Source organism: Mustela nigripes, chromosome 12, assembly GCF_022355385.1.
Source record: "Mustela nigripes isolate SB6536 chromosome 12, MUSNIG.SB6536, whole genome shotgun sequence".
Classification (NCBI taxonomy): Eukaryota; Metazoa; Chordata; class Mammalia; order Carnivora; family Mustelidae; genus Mustela; species Mustela nigripes.
In genome coordinates this window covers 119,415,598-119,432,499 of record NC_081568.1, presented here as the reverse complement: position 1 = coordinate 119,432,499, position 16,902 = coordinate 119,415,598, and the positions used below count along the sequence as shown (strand labels likewise).

General features: G+C 36.5%; 1 protein-coding gene and 1 non-coding gene across 3 annotated transcripts in view; both read right to left on the bottom strand.

Annotated features, from left to right (window-relative positions):
* The window catches only part of LNPEP (leucyl and cystinyl aminopeptidase), a 106,299-nt gene that overhangs the window by 74,331 nt on the left and 15,066 nt on the right, over positions 1-16,902 (bottom strand). The window lies entirely within an intron of this gene.
* LOC132029020 (small nucleolar RNA SNORA13) lies at positions 3,185-3,318 on the bottom strand. Its single transcript, XR_009407657.1, has one exon. It is a non-coding gene; the product is annotated as a small nucleolar RNA SNORA13 (small nucleolar RNA).

The window sequence follows — 16,902 nt, the reverse complement described above, 5'->3', positions numbered from 1 at the left end:
AAAAAAAGGAATCAAATTGGGGGTGGGGGAATGGAAATTCTAGGACTGAAAGCTTCAATAATTAAAATAAAAAACTCATGGAATGGACTTAATAATAGATCAGAGATGGCAGAGGAAAACAGTCCATGAACTTGACAGATCACTAGCAATTACCAATTTGAGAAAGTGGGGGGGGGGGGGAAGACTGAAGAAAAATGAATACAGCATCAGAATTTTATGGAACAATATCAGAATGTCTAACACTTATGTCATAGGAGCCCCAAAAGACTCTGAAAATAAAGCAGAAAAAATATTTGAAGACACAAAAGTTAAAATTTTATTAAGTTTGGTGAAAACACTATTTACCAGATCCAAAAAGGTCATCAAACTCCAAAAACAATAAATACAAAGAAAATCATATCTAGCTACATTACAGTCGAACTGCTGAAAACCAAAGACAAAGTCTTCTGAAAGCCTAAAAACAGGACAAAAATAATACAAAGAACACTAACTTTTTATCACGACAATGGAGGCCAGAAGATGGCAGAACATTTTTAAAGCACTGCAAGAGAAATATTACCAACTCAGAATTCTATATCCGAAGAAAATATCCCTCAAAAATGAGATGAAGATCTTCTCAAATGTATAAAAGCCGAGAGAACTAATTTCAAGCAGATGTGCACTTCAAGATACTACTAGGAGGTTCTTTAGCCTGGAGGGAAATTATACCAGATAGAAACTCAGATCCATAGGATAGAAAGAATACTAGAAATAACTAATAAGTTGTTAAAAATAAGTTTATTCTCTTTATTCTGCTTAAAATTTCCTTAAAACACTGTATATTAAAGCTATTTAAAAATAAGATAATATGTGTTTTGAACATATATAAAAATAAAAAATACAAGAGCACAAAAAATAGAGGGTGGATAAGAGGAATTAAATTATACCTGTGAACTGAGAAGGGGAAATGTTAAGTGTCCAGTGAGAAGCCAGACGGGTCAGGTATAAAATATTAAATGGCATAATATTTACAATAAAAAGATTTTAATAAGTTAAGGATACATATTATTAACCCTAGAGTAATCAATAAAAATGTAATTTAAAAGACAGCTAAAAAACTAGTAAAGAAAATAAAATGAAATACTTAAAAAATACCCAATTAACCCCAAAGCCAGCATTAGAAAAGAGACAGAAACAAAAACAAAATGGACAAATAAAAAGGTAGCAAAATGGCAGATTTAAACACAACCACATGAATTATTTCATCAACTGTAAATGGATTAAGAATTCCAACTAAAGGACAGGGATTATCACATTGGATTAAAAAAAGCAAGACTCAACTTATATACTGTCTAATAAGAGATACCTTTTAAATTTAAGGACACAAATAGATTAACAAATCAGAATAAAATTTTGATTAAAGAAATTCATCAGGATAAGATACCAAGCTTAAATATGAATGTACCTGGGGCGCCTGGGTGGCTCAGAGGGTTAAGCCTCTGCCTTCAGCTCAGGTCATGATCTCAGGGTTTTGGGATCGAGCCCCACATCCAGCTCTCTGCTCAGCAGGGAGCCTGCTTCCTCCTCCTCTCTCTCTGCCTGCCTCTCTGCCTACTTGTGATCTCTGTCTATCAAATAAATAAATAAAATCTTTTAAAAAAAATATTGGTGTACCTAATATGAGAGCTTTAAAATTCAAAATAGAAAATGGCAAAAACTCAAGAAATAGAAACATCTCCAACCATAATTGGAGATTCTATTATCTTTCTCTTCATAATTAATCAAACAAGTAGACAACAAGCAAGCCACAGAATATCTAAACAATACTATCAACTAATTTGGCCTAAAAGACATTTATAGAACATTACACCAAACAACTGCAGAATATCTATGTAACAGTCACCAAGGTGGGCCATATACTGGGCTATAAAATAAATCTCAATAACCTCTAAAAGACTGAAAGAGGGATGCCTAGGTGGCTCAGTGGGTTGAGCATCTGCATTCAGCTTAGGTCATAATCCCAGGGTCCTGGTATCAAGTTCCTCATCAGGCTCCCTGCTGAGTGGGGAGTCTGCTTCTCCCTCTGCCTGCAGCAGCCCCTGCTTTTTTTTGCTCTCTCTTTCTTTCCCTGACAAATAAATGAAATCTTTAAAAAAAATAATAAAATACTTAAAGAGTTTTTTTTTAGACTATGAACTCTGACCATAATAAAAATAATTTTTAAAATTATTTAAATAGTAATAGTAATAAATTGCAATAGTAATAAATAACCTAGACGATCTCTAGATATTTGGAAAACAGAAAAAAAAACTTCTAAATTATTCACAAGTCAAAGAATAAACCACAAGAATTTAGAAACTATGAAATAAATAATAAAAATTTTTAATTTTAAAAACTGAGAGAAATCTACTGCTTTAAATACCTTTACTAGAAAGAGGTTTAAAATCAATGATATGTTTCCACCCTAAGAAAGTAAAAAGAATAGAAATAATAAAGAACAAAGCAGAAATCAATGAAATAGAAAACAGATACAACAGAAAATTAATAAAGCAAAAAATGCTGGAGGGCAGGAAAGTAATATTACTGGTTCTTAATCATATTCTCCCAGAAACTGGGCTTCAGTAAACATTATGTCAGGTCCTCATGGATCTCCAAGACCAATTTTTCATTTCTCAAAAGTCTAGTTAGGTTCATGATTTGTATCAGAACTGGGTCTTGGGCTAGAGACATAAATTCTCTTTCACAAGCCTCACCATCTTCTGTCTCTTCTGAGAGTATCTGATAAACACAAAATAATTTAGCCAGTGATAATGCTAGCAACATCCATATGTTTTAGAATATTAAAATTTCAGACAATTAAAAGATTCATATGTATTCCCCCACCTCTTAAAATAAAAAGCTAGGGGTTTTTTTTTTGGGGGGGGGGTTGTTGTTGTTGTTGTTGTTTGTTGTTTGTAAATCCAAGTACTTAAAGAATTGGGGAGCTATTTAAAGGAAACCTCTTATAATCTCTTCAACAGTAAAAAATTAAAAAAAGGTATTCTTATGCAAAAAAAAATGTACTTAACTCATCTATTTCTGAATTTAGATTTTTGTATATTGTTTTCTTAAAAAGAGAAATCTTTTTGAAAACCCTTTAAAAGAAACTATACATTTAACAGAAAACCCAAGAGTACATGTGTAAACAAATTAATGTAAAAGCATCAGCTGTTACTTATGCAGCTCCTACACCAACAGTACCCAATTCAAGGACAGGAAAAGGCTGCAAAGCATTTAGTTTCCACCTTTTTTGAAACCACATTGAGTAGTTTCCAAAAGTGAATGGACAACACAAAGGCTGCAAAAAATATCTTTTTAAGTGTCGATTTAAAATTTTAATGAGTACTTCTCAATAAGAAAAAGAAAAAGAAAAAAAGGGGGGGGCCTCGTTTTTTAAGCATTTGATTTAAAGTGTTCAATTTATTTGGGGTAAATCACAACTCTGAGTTTCATTCTGCAGAAATAAAACCATTCTGCAGTAGTTCAGGTTACAGTTTTGTGGAACCAAACTCCATAGCCAACAAACACCTTTGTTCTAAATCTCAGGGAGTCAATGATCAAACCTATATTTAAACTAACTAGACCATTCCTTAGGCGGCAACAAATCCTTAGACACATACAACCACAGCAGAGTGCCTGTGCTGCCCCTGACCAGTATGTGAGACCATATATGCGTAACATACGTCTGTCTCAGTTTCTCTCAAGCATGCATGGCTGTTGCGGCCACTTCACAGTTTACCCCTAGCCCACCCTCTTCACTCTTCTCAGCCCAAAAGACTCTTTTCTCCCTCTTTATTACACTAGCCCAATGTAGTCTTCTCAAATCCCTAGTTTCTTTCACCTTTTAAAAATCTATTCAACTATTAATGGGAACAAATGTCCTACTGTGACCCATTACCCTACTCTCCTTAAAATAGCACACCATAAAAATTAAGATGTCAACTGTTCTCTCAGAATGAAAAGGTTAGAAGGACTGCAATAAAGAAATGCTTAAATGGGCCTTTAAAAAAATAAGTGAGACTTTCACAGATAATACCTTTGTCCCCTGTTGTAACTCATGAGACGAAGTAGGGAAAAGCAACTTGATTTATGTAAACTTGACATTATCTAGTCATCATTTGCAAGGAATCCTGCCAACGTGATTATTTATCCAGTACAGGCTTTCTTCTTTGGTCACCACTGTCCACAGAGTTGTGTTTATAATTAGACTGTGCAGTGTTAATTACTCTGGCCGCCCTGCCAATGTTCTATAGGGCCTACAGGGAGAGATCAAAACAATCATTCCCAAATCATGACTCACTTCACTCTTTCCACACTACAAACCCCTGGCAGCCTCTCAAAACTGAAAAATGATAGTTGTGTACACAACATACTTATACAGTCTTTCACATTTAAGATGAAATACGAAGTTCCAAAAAAACAGCTCCATATATTTTTCTAGAATTTTTCTACATTTTAATTCTGTAACTTTTTGCTTATTACAGAATTATAATTTGAAGGCGAGAAGGTTTAAAAAAAATTCCAAGGCTTGGTTTAACCTATAAAGAAGGGAAGTTCTGCATAGGTGAACTGTAATTACAGATTTTGCTTCACATTTAAACAATTCCTCCAGGGAGGGGCTCTTCTCTCATTCATCTTGGTATCCCTGGCGCCCTGCAGGGAAAAGAGCTGTAATAAATGCTGAAACGAAAGTAGCAACAGCCAACACATTACAAGTAAATATTAATTAGTGAAAATTACCTCCATGTCCATTCATAGATTCCCCAAGGACTAAACCCAGGTCTACTGAAGCTTGGAATAAGATAGAATTAATATGCTAACCACGAGGTAAGAAGGCCCTTCTAACACCTGCTGTGGGGCTTTGAGTCACACTGCGTTTCATTTCTTCCGGACACTGATTCTTTGGACTTCTTATTACATTTCCTCCTCTTTCCTCACAGCCGGTATATAATTTAAGCTGATTATGGTTCAGTTTAGTGTTGAGAAACCTGTGGATTCGGGTTCTGGCTCCACCACTTAAGTATGCTGTTGGGGTCTCAGTTTTCTTACAGGTAAAATGGAGATAATAGCTGCCCCATCTGCTTAGATGATCACAGGGGTTGAATCAGATAAATGGGTCATGACACTCTGCAAACTGTGAGGTGCTCCATTAATAGTTTATTGCTCATATATTAAATAATTATGGTAGGAGCTTCAAAATCATAAGCAAATAAACACATCTTCTACTTTTCAGTCAAGCACACTAGCATTTCTCTTTAAGATTCACCAGTACAATCTCCCACCTCACACCTTTTACTATAAAAGGTGATGCTTCTATGTCACCCACAGCAAACATCAGTAAATAAATTCATAAAATAAGTCAAGTCAAGAAACCCCATTTTGTCTTCTGTGCCACAAATACCAAAGGATAATATAAATAACAATTCTGGCCTCCTGATGTCTTTTAAGATCAGCATCAGCAAGGTCCATAGAGGATTTCAGCCAGTATGGAACAGGATAACTTGAGATCATTCTATCTGTTTCACAGAGACTTTAATACACAGGTTTTATATTTTAAGTCCTCTAACTGCTGAGATATTTGCCAAATGGCTGCCTTGATTGTAAAGATACTACAACCCTTCCCAAAATATCTCTAGGGATTAAGTGTATTTTAAGGCCATGCTCATTTACTATAATTGCATTTACACAATAAAACTCAGATAACTAACGACAGCTACAATTTATAAGAAGGCAATTTAAATTTACATAATGCTCACACTTTCTGATTAAAACAACCTAAAGGGCAGTATTACATAGCCATCAATTTCACTTTACCAAACTAAAATACTCAGTCAATAAATTTTTCACCATCTTCAAATTCTACACCGCACTGTATTCTCTGAGTCTAATCACAGGTGGTTTTTTCTGTGCAGTTTTGTGTCCTATAAGCAAAAGCCAACATTTTAGTTCAGAAGGGAAGAAAAAATTAAGATGAACTGGCTAGCTTTATGTTGCAGCTATGAAGCACATTATTTTAAATATCAAGGAGAACATTTAAGATGAAAAGGAAGCATTCATTCTACTAGAAAAAGCTAATGACCAAAGAGTATCAAACACAAACAAGGGCCACAGCACCTAAAGAAGCCTGCTATGAAATGCTTCAGATAAAGAACTGAATGTAAAGGATCAAGGAGAGGGATACATAAATATCTGTAGTTTAATACAAACCTTAATTGTAAAACAAGAATAAAAAAAATGAAATTTCCTTTAATAAAAGAAGAAAAATTTTTACCTCAACAAAGTAGGTGTCCTCTTAACTTATGTCCAGTTACACCTCCAAATTAACCAACGTTCTCCATTGCCCTCCAAAGACATTTTCTGATGCCAGGTGCCCACTGAGTGCCAGACGGGCTACTCCGTAGAAGGTCCAAGCACTATGTCCCCACAAGAGCAGCTGTATGCTTGCCAAGGATTAGCTGTTCTCCAATCAATATATGCTAGCTAAAATTATAACTGCAGTTATGTAATAATTATTGCATTAAATGAAAAAAAGAAAATCATTTCTGTTCAGTTCTGAAAACTGAACATGCAGCAGAAAAATCCCACAAAAGTGAGTCCCCCAAATAAAACGGCTGCCAAATTAAGTATTAGCAAGTAAAACAAAAAGATTGAGGCAGGAGGACCCTACAGAAGAATTTTTGCCCCTGGGCTTCAAGGATCTAAGTTCTCAAACCCCTTGAATAAAAAATAAAGACCTGGAAGTTACAGATGCATCATGGGTAGCACAGAAGAAATGTGAAGAACTCTTTTTTTTTTTTTAAGATTTTATTTATTTATTTGACAGACAGAGATCACAAGTAGGCAGAGAAGCAGGCAGAGAGAGAGAAGAGGAAGCAGGCTCCCTGCTGAGCAGAGAGCCCGAGCGGGGCTCGATCCCAGAACCCTGGGATCATGACCTGAGCCGAAGGCAGAGGCTTTAACCCACTGAGCCACCCAGGTGCCCCGAAATGTGAAGAACTCTTACTAGTGGACCCACATACAAAATAAAAGCTTTAGTCAATAAGACAATATTAGTAATGAAATTTACACAGTTTGACTTGAAATATTAGAGAAATGCAATTTTCTTTACAGTTTCCATTCTTAACTAGGTTTTTAAAGATATTCATTATATTTGAGATCATGTTAAAGGAAAAGTGATCTAGATCTAAGGTTCACCCTAATAGTTCATCCCAAGAGCACAAATATAAGTTCTTCCAAGCACAAATCATTATGTATACACCTACTTGTGAATGTCTAAAGAATAATTTTACAGTAACACTTAAGAACTTTGCTCTGCAGTTATACATACTAGTGAGTTTAAACCACAGAATGTTTAAAATAATTTCTCATCAACTCTTAACCTCACAAAACAAACTGAGGGTTGTCAGGGGGAGGGAGGTTAGGAAAGGGTGGTGGAGTTATGGACATTGGTGAGAGTATGTGCTATGGTGAGTGCTGTGAAATGTGTAAACCTGGTGATTCACAGGCCTGTACCCCTGGGGCCAATAATACATTATATGTTAATAAAAAAACAATTTCTCATCAATATATGTCAAAACTTAAAATATATTCTTTAACCAAGTTACTCCACAAGAGAAATGCATCCCATGAATAACTGAAAGATGTATGCATAAGAATGTTTACAGCAGTCTTGTTTACACAGCAGGAAAAAAGGAAACAACCTAAGTACGGAACGATAGGGGATAGTTATATTCATAGCTAATAAAATACTAGGCAGGCATAAAAATTATTTACATCAATTTATTTCTATTTTAAACATGGAAAGGAATTAAAAATATAGTATTAAGAGGCAGGTTACAAAATTTCAAATAAATAAATATTCATCCAATTGGATACACTGTAAATAAAAATGTTAATACTAGTTATTTCTGGGAGGTTATTACTGGGTATGCTGGGTGTTTTTATTATCTATATTTTCCTATGTATAAATAAAGGAAAACATCCTCAAACAGATCGTAATTTAATTTTTCAAGATCTAAAGTTAATGAACTGATGAAAAATTACCATCTAATTTTAGAAATGGTCCTGGATGATGAAATCAAGTAATCTGGATACCAGGACAGTACTTGTTACTAACATCCCACTGGACCTCTTAGTAAGAAGTGGAGTCTCGGGCACCTGGGTGGCTCAGTGGGTTAAGGCCTCTGCCTTCAGCTCAGGTCATGGTCTCAGGGTCCTGGGATCGAGCCCCGCATCGGGCTCTCTGCAGAGCAGGGAGCCTGTTTCCCCCTCCCTCTCTGCCTGCCTCTCTTTCTACTTGTGATCTCTCTGTCAAATAAATAAATAAATAAAATCTTAAAAAAAAGAAGAAGAAGAAGAAGAATTGGAGTCTCTATCTCCACCCCTTGAATCTAATGGTTTTAAACCTTCCTGCCATCAATGGAACGTAGAAGTGACACTGCAAAATTTCCAATCCTAGCTTTAGGAACCCTTGTCACTTTCATTAGTTCTCTTCTACTGACCTGCAACCCCCATGAGCATAAATCTGAGCTAGCCTCCCTGTGGATGAGGATCTACGTTGGAAAGACAACCCAGCCAACAGGCAGCACCAACTGCCAGATATGCCAGTTAAGCTATTTTAAATCTTCCAGCTCCAAATTTCTGCTAAATGATGGCTGCTACAAGTGACCTCAGGTAAGGCCAGTGGAAGAAACATCCAGCTGAGCCCAGTAAAAACTGTTGAATACAAAATTGTGAGCAAATAAAATGGTTATTATTCTAAGCCATTAAGTTTTGTCATTTGTTACACACCAAGAGATGAATGATTTATCCACCACTCACACAGTAAACTTTTAATATTATAGTGTATAATTCTTACAGACTAATCTATCCCCTAAGAAAAAATTGAGATTACACTGTACATATAAGTTCTATGACTCTATGGCATCTTGGCAATGGGAACATAAGCAGGGCCTCATGGTCAGACTTCTACTTTGACCCATTCGAGTAGAACACCTGGTATTCAGAACACACAGCATTCTTTATACAAAAACTGTGTGTAACTGTGGACTTTTCCTCCAAAGCCCAAGGGCCTTGAAGTATATGACTTCATAGTTTCTTACTCCCCCTCATTGATAGATATGAGGGTGCTCTGCCTTGGCTCTTAGTACAGGACCACATCAGACAATGAAAAAAGACCAAGTTCATTATCACAACCACTGTCTTAATGCCACCACCAACAATGATGATGATAAAAACCAACATTCACTAAGGGCTTTAGCATGTGCTAACAGTGAGCTGGGCTAAGCAGGGTAGTTAAGAATGTCTCTGAAACTGGAGTGTTCTGTCACTGTCACTGTATAACCCTAAGCAAGTTATTTCATCTTTCCAAATTCAGTTTGCTCATTTGTAAAATAGAGGTAATGGTACCTATCTCACTGAGTTGTAAGAATTAAATGAGATATGTGTAAAGCATTTAGAACAGAGCCTAGCAAATAGTAAAGTGCTAAATAATTATTAGCTTTCAGTATTAGTCAGCATTTTACATATGTCATTTCATTTAATTTAATCCTCACAACATTTTATAGATCAGAGAGGTTAAATAACTTGCTGGTAAATGGCATGGCCAAATTTCAAACCCACATTTTTCTGACTGTAGTAGCTAAATCCTTCTAGGCCATGTGCCATGACTTGAAATAGCCTAGAGAATGTCAAACCAGGTCCAATGTGCTAGAGAAAAGTCCCATGTCTCTGCAGTCTCTGGATCCAGGATGGTCACAGAGTTGCCTCTCTGTCAGGCTGAAAGGCTACAGAGAGGGTCAGGATGGTGCCAGAGATTGAGGACACTACCACCGTGTGTCAGACACTGACACTACGGTTTACACAACTCTCTCAGCCAGACGTTTAGCAGTATTCAAAAAGTGCTATTTGATTTTGCCCAATTATATTCCCTGTTATGACTTCATCATGGTCTGTAAATTGAATGTTCTCCCACTCATTAGGATTATGAAATTATCCAAATATAATACCCATTTTACTGAAACTTTACTTTTTTGCTACTGTAGAGAACTAAAAGGTTTCTTTCTTTCTTTTTTTTTTAAAGATTTTATTTATTTATTTGACACAGAGAGAGACATCATTAGTAGGCAGAGGCAGGCAGAGAGAGAGGAGGAAGCAGGCTCCCCACTGAGCAGAGAGCCCAATACGGGGCTTGATACCAGAATCCTAAGATCATGACCTGAGCCAAAGGCAGAGGCTTAACCCACTGAGCCACCCAGGCACTCCAAGAACTAAAAGTTTTTATGAGACCCTCTAAGCCTATTATATTTTATGGATAATTAATTATTGTTCAAAGTTACTCAGCTAGTTAGTAAAACTGAATGAAATCAAAACTTTTTAAAAATTTTTAAATTTTAAGTTTTCTACAAGAAAGTTGGAAGTGAAACAATGAACAAATTTAACCCACAGAACTGCTTAGCTAAGTTTAGTTCTACCCAAATTCAGCTCAATGATTTTGAAAACAACCACTTTCTCAGACTTACAGGAAATGGTTAAGCAACCTCAGAGAAGTCATTTCTTCTTCTGCCATAGTAGAGAAGATAGGGTTTTTTTTTGTTTGTTTGTTTGTTTTAATGAGTCCCTTCCAGATAATAGAACTTTGGAACATTGTACAAGTGCTCATCAACCTAAGTAGCAAGTCTAAAAGATGCTACAGTTATTACTTTATTCTATTCTTTTTCCTTCGAAAAGAGCAAAGAACTCTGATATTTAAAAAAAAAAAATGAGTTTTTACATTTCATAATAAATGAATTCTCAAGACTTTAAGTCCAAACTGGAAGAAGAAAAAATGAACATATTAAAATTAACAGACAGGCTGATAGCTCAAGACCGAACAACATGATTCCATCCTGATCTCAGACAAAACAGAGACTAGATACAATTGAAAATGTTATAACTTTTAGGGAAATTTCACATGTTATACTATAGCTTATTTTTTTCAGAAAATCTATTTCCTGTCTCTTTCTCCCCTGTAGCACTATTTGAATCCTGGTATTGGAAAACATAATACTTGGGATGACAGACTGTGCATAATCATCAATATAGGAGTTTTCTGGCTAAGAGATGACACTTTACCAAATTCTAAAATTTGTTTTTAATGCAGTATTTCTAACACATTTTATTACATTCCCATCTTCTTACAAAGACTGGTCTCAACATAGTCCTCACTGAGGAAAAAATAACTGCATGACTCTTTGTTGGGACACAGAACTCACTACTGTAACTGATAGACTACTGATACAGAAAATGACACCTCCATACCCAAGCACCAAACTGGCCAATTTGCTTAAAAATACATTTCATCAGCAACTTAAAAGTTTACAGCAAATCATATCGTGCGGGGTTTTTTTCAAGTTTCACTCTAGATTTCTTCACCGAACCAAGTTTCACTGCAGCTCATTACTCCAGCTATTTTTTGGGGGGTTTACAAGCTCAACTAAAGCCAATTTTGATTATGATTTACATATCAGACAATAAATATTTCTTTTAAACAAATTATTCTATTTGAAGAACCCAGGGAAAAGAAAGATTAAGAAAAAAAAAAAAAAGAACAGTACCACAAGGACCTGTAAGAAAGTAGCAAAATGATTAACATATATGTAACTGGGAGTTCCAGAATGACATGGAAAAAAAAAAAAAAAAAAAAAAAACCACTGAGACAGAAAAATTATCAAGAAACAATGGCCCAAAAAAAGAACTCCTGGGACTTCAGCAAGATAAAAAGCTTTTGCACAGCAAAGGAAACAGTCATCAAAACCAAAAGACAACCCACAGAATGGGAGAAGATATTTGCAAATAACATATTAGATACAGGGCTAGTATCTAAAATCTATAAAGAACTTATCAAACCCAATACCCAAAGAACAAATAATCCAATCAAGAAATGGGCAGAAGACATGAACGACATTTCTGCAAAGAAGACATCCAGATGGCCAACAGACACATCAAAAAGTGCTCCACAGGGGCGCCTGGGTGGCTCAGTGGGTTAAAGCCTCTGCCTTCAGCTCAGGTCATGATCCCAGGGTCCTGGGATCGAGCCTCATGTCGGGCTCTCTGCTCTGCAGGGAGCCTGCGTCCGCCTCCTCTCTCTCTCTCTGACTGCCTCTCTGCCTACTTGTGATCTCTGTCTGTCAAATAAATAAATAAAATCTTTAAAAAAAAAAAAAAAAAAAAAGTGCTCCACATCACTCAGCATCAGGGAAATACAAATCAAAACCGCAGTGAGCTACCACCTCACACCAGTCAGAATGGCCAAAATTAACCAGTCAGGAAACAACAGGTGTTGGCAAGGATGCAGAGAAAGGGGAATCCTCCTACACTGTTGGTTGGAATGCAAGCTGGTGCAGCCACTCTGGAAAATAGTATGGAGGTTCCTCAAAAGGTTGAAAATAGAGCTACCCTATGACCCAGCAATCACACTACTGGGTATTTACCCTAAAGATATAAACGTAGTGATCCAAAGGGGGCACGTGCACCCGAATGTTTATAGCAGCAATGCCCACAATAGCCAAACTATAGAAAGAACCTAGCTGTCCATCAACAGATGAATAGATAAAGAGGATGTGGTTATATATATATATGAATACTATGCAGCCATCAAAAAATGAAATCTTGCCATTTGCAATGACATGGATGGAACTAGAGGGTATTATGCTAAGCGAAATAAGTCAATCAGAGAAAGACAATTACCATAGGATCTTACTGATTTAAGTAATCTGAGAAACAAGACAGAGGATCATAGGGAAAGGGAGAGAAAAATGAAACAAGATGAAACCAGAGAGGGAGACAAAACGTAAGAGACTCTTAATCTCAGGAAACAAACTGAGTGTTGCTGGAGGGGAGGGGAGAGAGAGGGAAGGGGTGGCTGGGTGATGGACACGGAGGAGGGTATGTGCTATGGTGAGTGCGGTGAATTGTGTAAGACTGATGAATCCCAGACGTATACCCCTGAAACAAATAATATAACTTGGAACACTGAAAAATAAATTCAAGAAATTCAATGGAAAAGAAAAAAAAATCCAAAGACAACCAAACCAAGACCCAAATAAACAAACTGCTAACAACCCAAAGTAAAGAAAAACTTGAAACCAGCTATGAAAAAAAAAAAAGTGATATATTACAAATAAGGTAATACCAGTTCAAATTACAAAGGTTTTGTTTGTTTTAAAGCAAATTCTACCCCCCCATGGCTCAAACTCATGACCCAGAGATCAAGAGTCACATGTTCTATGGACTGAGCCAGCCAGCCATCCCACCATAGCTTTCTTAACAGAAAACTACGGAAGTCAGAAAATGAAAGAGTAACATCTTTATTGTTTTTATATATATCGAACTATTATTATATATGTATGTGTAATATATATAATACATGTGTTATATATATTATACATTTGTGTAACTTGTTTAATACCTTTGTGTAAACACATACCCAAAATACATAAGCAGCCCTTGTAACTCAATAACTGGGCAAAAAGATTTGAACAGCCATTTCACAAAAAAAGATGAACTAATGCAAAAAAAAAATATGAAAACATTTTCAACATCAGTAGTCATAAGGAAAATGAAATTAAAACCACACTGAGTTACCACTATGCACACACTAGATTGGCTAAAATTTTAAAAAACTAATCACACCAAATTTTGGCAAGGATGTAGAGAATAAGCACTCTCATATACACTGATGGAAATGTGAAATGGTAAAACCAGTTTTGGGGGGTTCTTTAAAGATTTTATTTGTTGGGCACCTGGGTGGCTCAGTGGGTTAAAGCCTCTGTCTTCGACTCAGGTCATGATCCCAGGGTCCTGGGATCAAGTCCCTCGTGGGGCTCTCTGCTCAGTGGGGAGCCTGCTTCTCAGTCTCTCCCTGCCTGCCTCTCTGCCTACTTGTGATCTCCGTCTGTCAAATAAATAAATAAAATCTTAAAAAAAAAAAAGATTTCATTTGTTTACTTGACAGAAAGAGTGCAAGACAGTACAAAGGTGGGGCGCAGCAGAGGGAGAGGGAGAAGCAGGCTCCCCACTAAGCAGGGAGGCCTACGTGGGGCTTAATCCCAGGACTCTGAGATATGACCTGAGCAGAAGGAAGATGCTTAACCAACTGAGCCATCCAAGTGCCCCAGGTAAAACCAGTTTGGAAAACAGATGGCAGTTTCTTAAAAAGTTAAAACATATAGCTACCAGATGACCCTACCAATCACCTAGATACTTAAATAAGAGAAACAAAAACAAATTGTCTACACAAAGACTTGTATTTGAGTTTCCCAGCGGCTTTACAATAACTCAAAACTGGAAACAAACATCCAGTAAGAGGTGAATGGACAAACAAATGATAATATATCAACAAAATAGAATACCATACAGCAATTTAAAAAGAAAAAAGAACCATACTAATACATGGATGAGTTTCAAAATAAATTATACTGAGTGAAAAAAACAGGACAAAAAAGATAGTGCATGATTCCATCTATACAAAATCTATATAATTCTATTTATATAAGATTCTATAAAAGTAAGGGCACCCGGGTAGCTCAGTCAGTTAAGAATTTTCCTCCTTCTCCCTCTGCTACTCGCCCTGCTTGCACACACGCGCACATGCTCTCTCACTCTCTCTGTCAAATAAATAAATAAAATCTTTTAAAAATTCTGTGAAAGTAGAAAATAAACTAATCTGTAGTAACACAAAGTGGATTAGTGACCGCTTAGGAATGAGGATGGAGGGAGGCATAAACTATAAAGCTTTTTTGTTTTGTTTTGACTTTAAGTTGAAAAAATGTAACACCAAGAATCAGGAATATGCAAAACTTTGGTACTCTGATTTTAATTATAAGAAGGCCAGTTTGAGAGGTTTATTTGAACAATAATTACAAATTCACCCACCAGACTTCAGGACTTCATTACAAAATTACTTTTTGTCCACTCACACAAAGGAAGCATAAAAGGTCTCCTGTTTATAAGTATTCCTGACACTTATTATAAACACCTAGAGAGTAAAAGGCTTTCTCTTAATATTAATAACTATTTCAAAGTACTTAAAATGGATGTGTTAGCATGGGTGGTCTATTACCTATTTTTCTAGAACTCTAGCTCAAGTTATCTGAACTGATGTGTGCATGCGAAGGTTTCCATGTTTACATGCGATCACAGTTTACCACATGCCCTGTCTTGGGGGCAAGGCAGTTTAACTAGATAAGTCCTAGTTACTCATGGCCCCAAAGAGCCAGAGGAAAAAAGAGGGTTAACTTCAGTTCTCTTAAAGGTCTAGATCATTTTATGATGGGACAAGTATGGGACGAAGGCTTTTGTTTCATTCTGGACTCCACAGATCAAGACAAGCAGAAAAAAAGAATTGAACTTTGTAGGCCTTTATTTTTTTATTTTAAGATTTTTATTTATTTATTTGACAGAGACCACAAGTAGGCAGAGAGGCAGGCAGAGAGAGAGGAGGAAGCAGGGCTGAATAGAGAGCCTGACGTGGGGCTCGATCCCAGAACCCTGAGATCATGAACTGAGCTGAAGGCAGAGGCTTTAACCCCCTGAGCCACCCAGGCGCCCCCTTTGTAGGCCTTTAATTCATTATAATTAAGATAAGTCTAAGTCCCCATTCAAGGGCTGAGAAGTTAAATAATGTATCCATGTTAAGTGTATGTTGGAGGAAGGGGGTACTGAGAAAGAGGGGCAGCTTGTTGAAAAATCCTGCAGGCATAAACAGAAAAGAGATAAAAATCAATTTTTATAAAGAGATAATTTAATCATTTTTAAAAATTTGTGTCCTCCCTAAAACCATCCAGGACTGAAATAAAATGACCTTAGAGTCCACAAATAACCGAGGCATCTGAGGTGTGGCTCGTCAGATATGCCTGACTAGAACATTTCCTTCTCCTATGACCTAGATCTATCTTAAGACACTTGCTGCCCAGTTCCATCAGCTCCACTTTCTAGCTGCTATAGAAGGCATGTGAAGGTATTCTTCTCCAGACCCTATGAAAGGCAGGTTTAATGTTTAAAGTAATAGTTTTCAAGGTGCAGTACGGGTACCCCTGGGAATCCCTGATACTCTTTTAGTGGCCCTCAAGGTCAAAAATTGTTTTCATACTGAGATGTTATTTGCCCTTTTCACTCCCATTCTCTCGTAAGTATACAGTGGAGTTTTCCACAGGTTACGCAACACGTGATACAACAGACTGAACACAGAAGCAAATTTGAAAACCCAGTTGTCTTCTACTAAGCCAGACATTAAAGAGATTTGCAATGACGTAATTGCTCTCACTAATTTGTTTTGGAGGATAGCTATTTTTCATTTAAAAATGTCATTTATGTTAACATGTAAAAAAGGTTTTTTATTGTATGAAATCTACTAATTTATTAATTTTCATTTTTTTTTAAATTTCAATGTTAATTTCTCATGCAACAATATCTAGAGATACAGCCCATAAAACAAAATCACTTAGGGGTTCACAATCATTTCTAAGAGTATACAAAAGGGGTCCTGATACCAAAAGATTTGAGAAGCATAACTCTTGCTTTCAAAAATAAAGAAAAACATTCCCAGCTCTCCAGATATCATAATTCAAGCACTGCAGTTTCATTATATCGTTTGAAAAAGCGTATAGAGGGGGCACCTGGGTGGCTCAATGGGTTAAAGCCTCTGCCTTCGGCTCAGGTCATGATCCCAGGGTCCTGGGATGGAACCCCACATCGATCCCCACATCTGGCTCTCGGCTCGGCAGGGAGTCTGCTTCCCTCCCTCTCTCTGCCTGCCTCTCTGCCTACTTGTGATCTCTGTCTGTCAAATAAATAAATAAAACCTTTAAAAAAGAAAAGAAAAAGCATATAGAGTAAATATGTTAG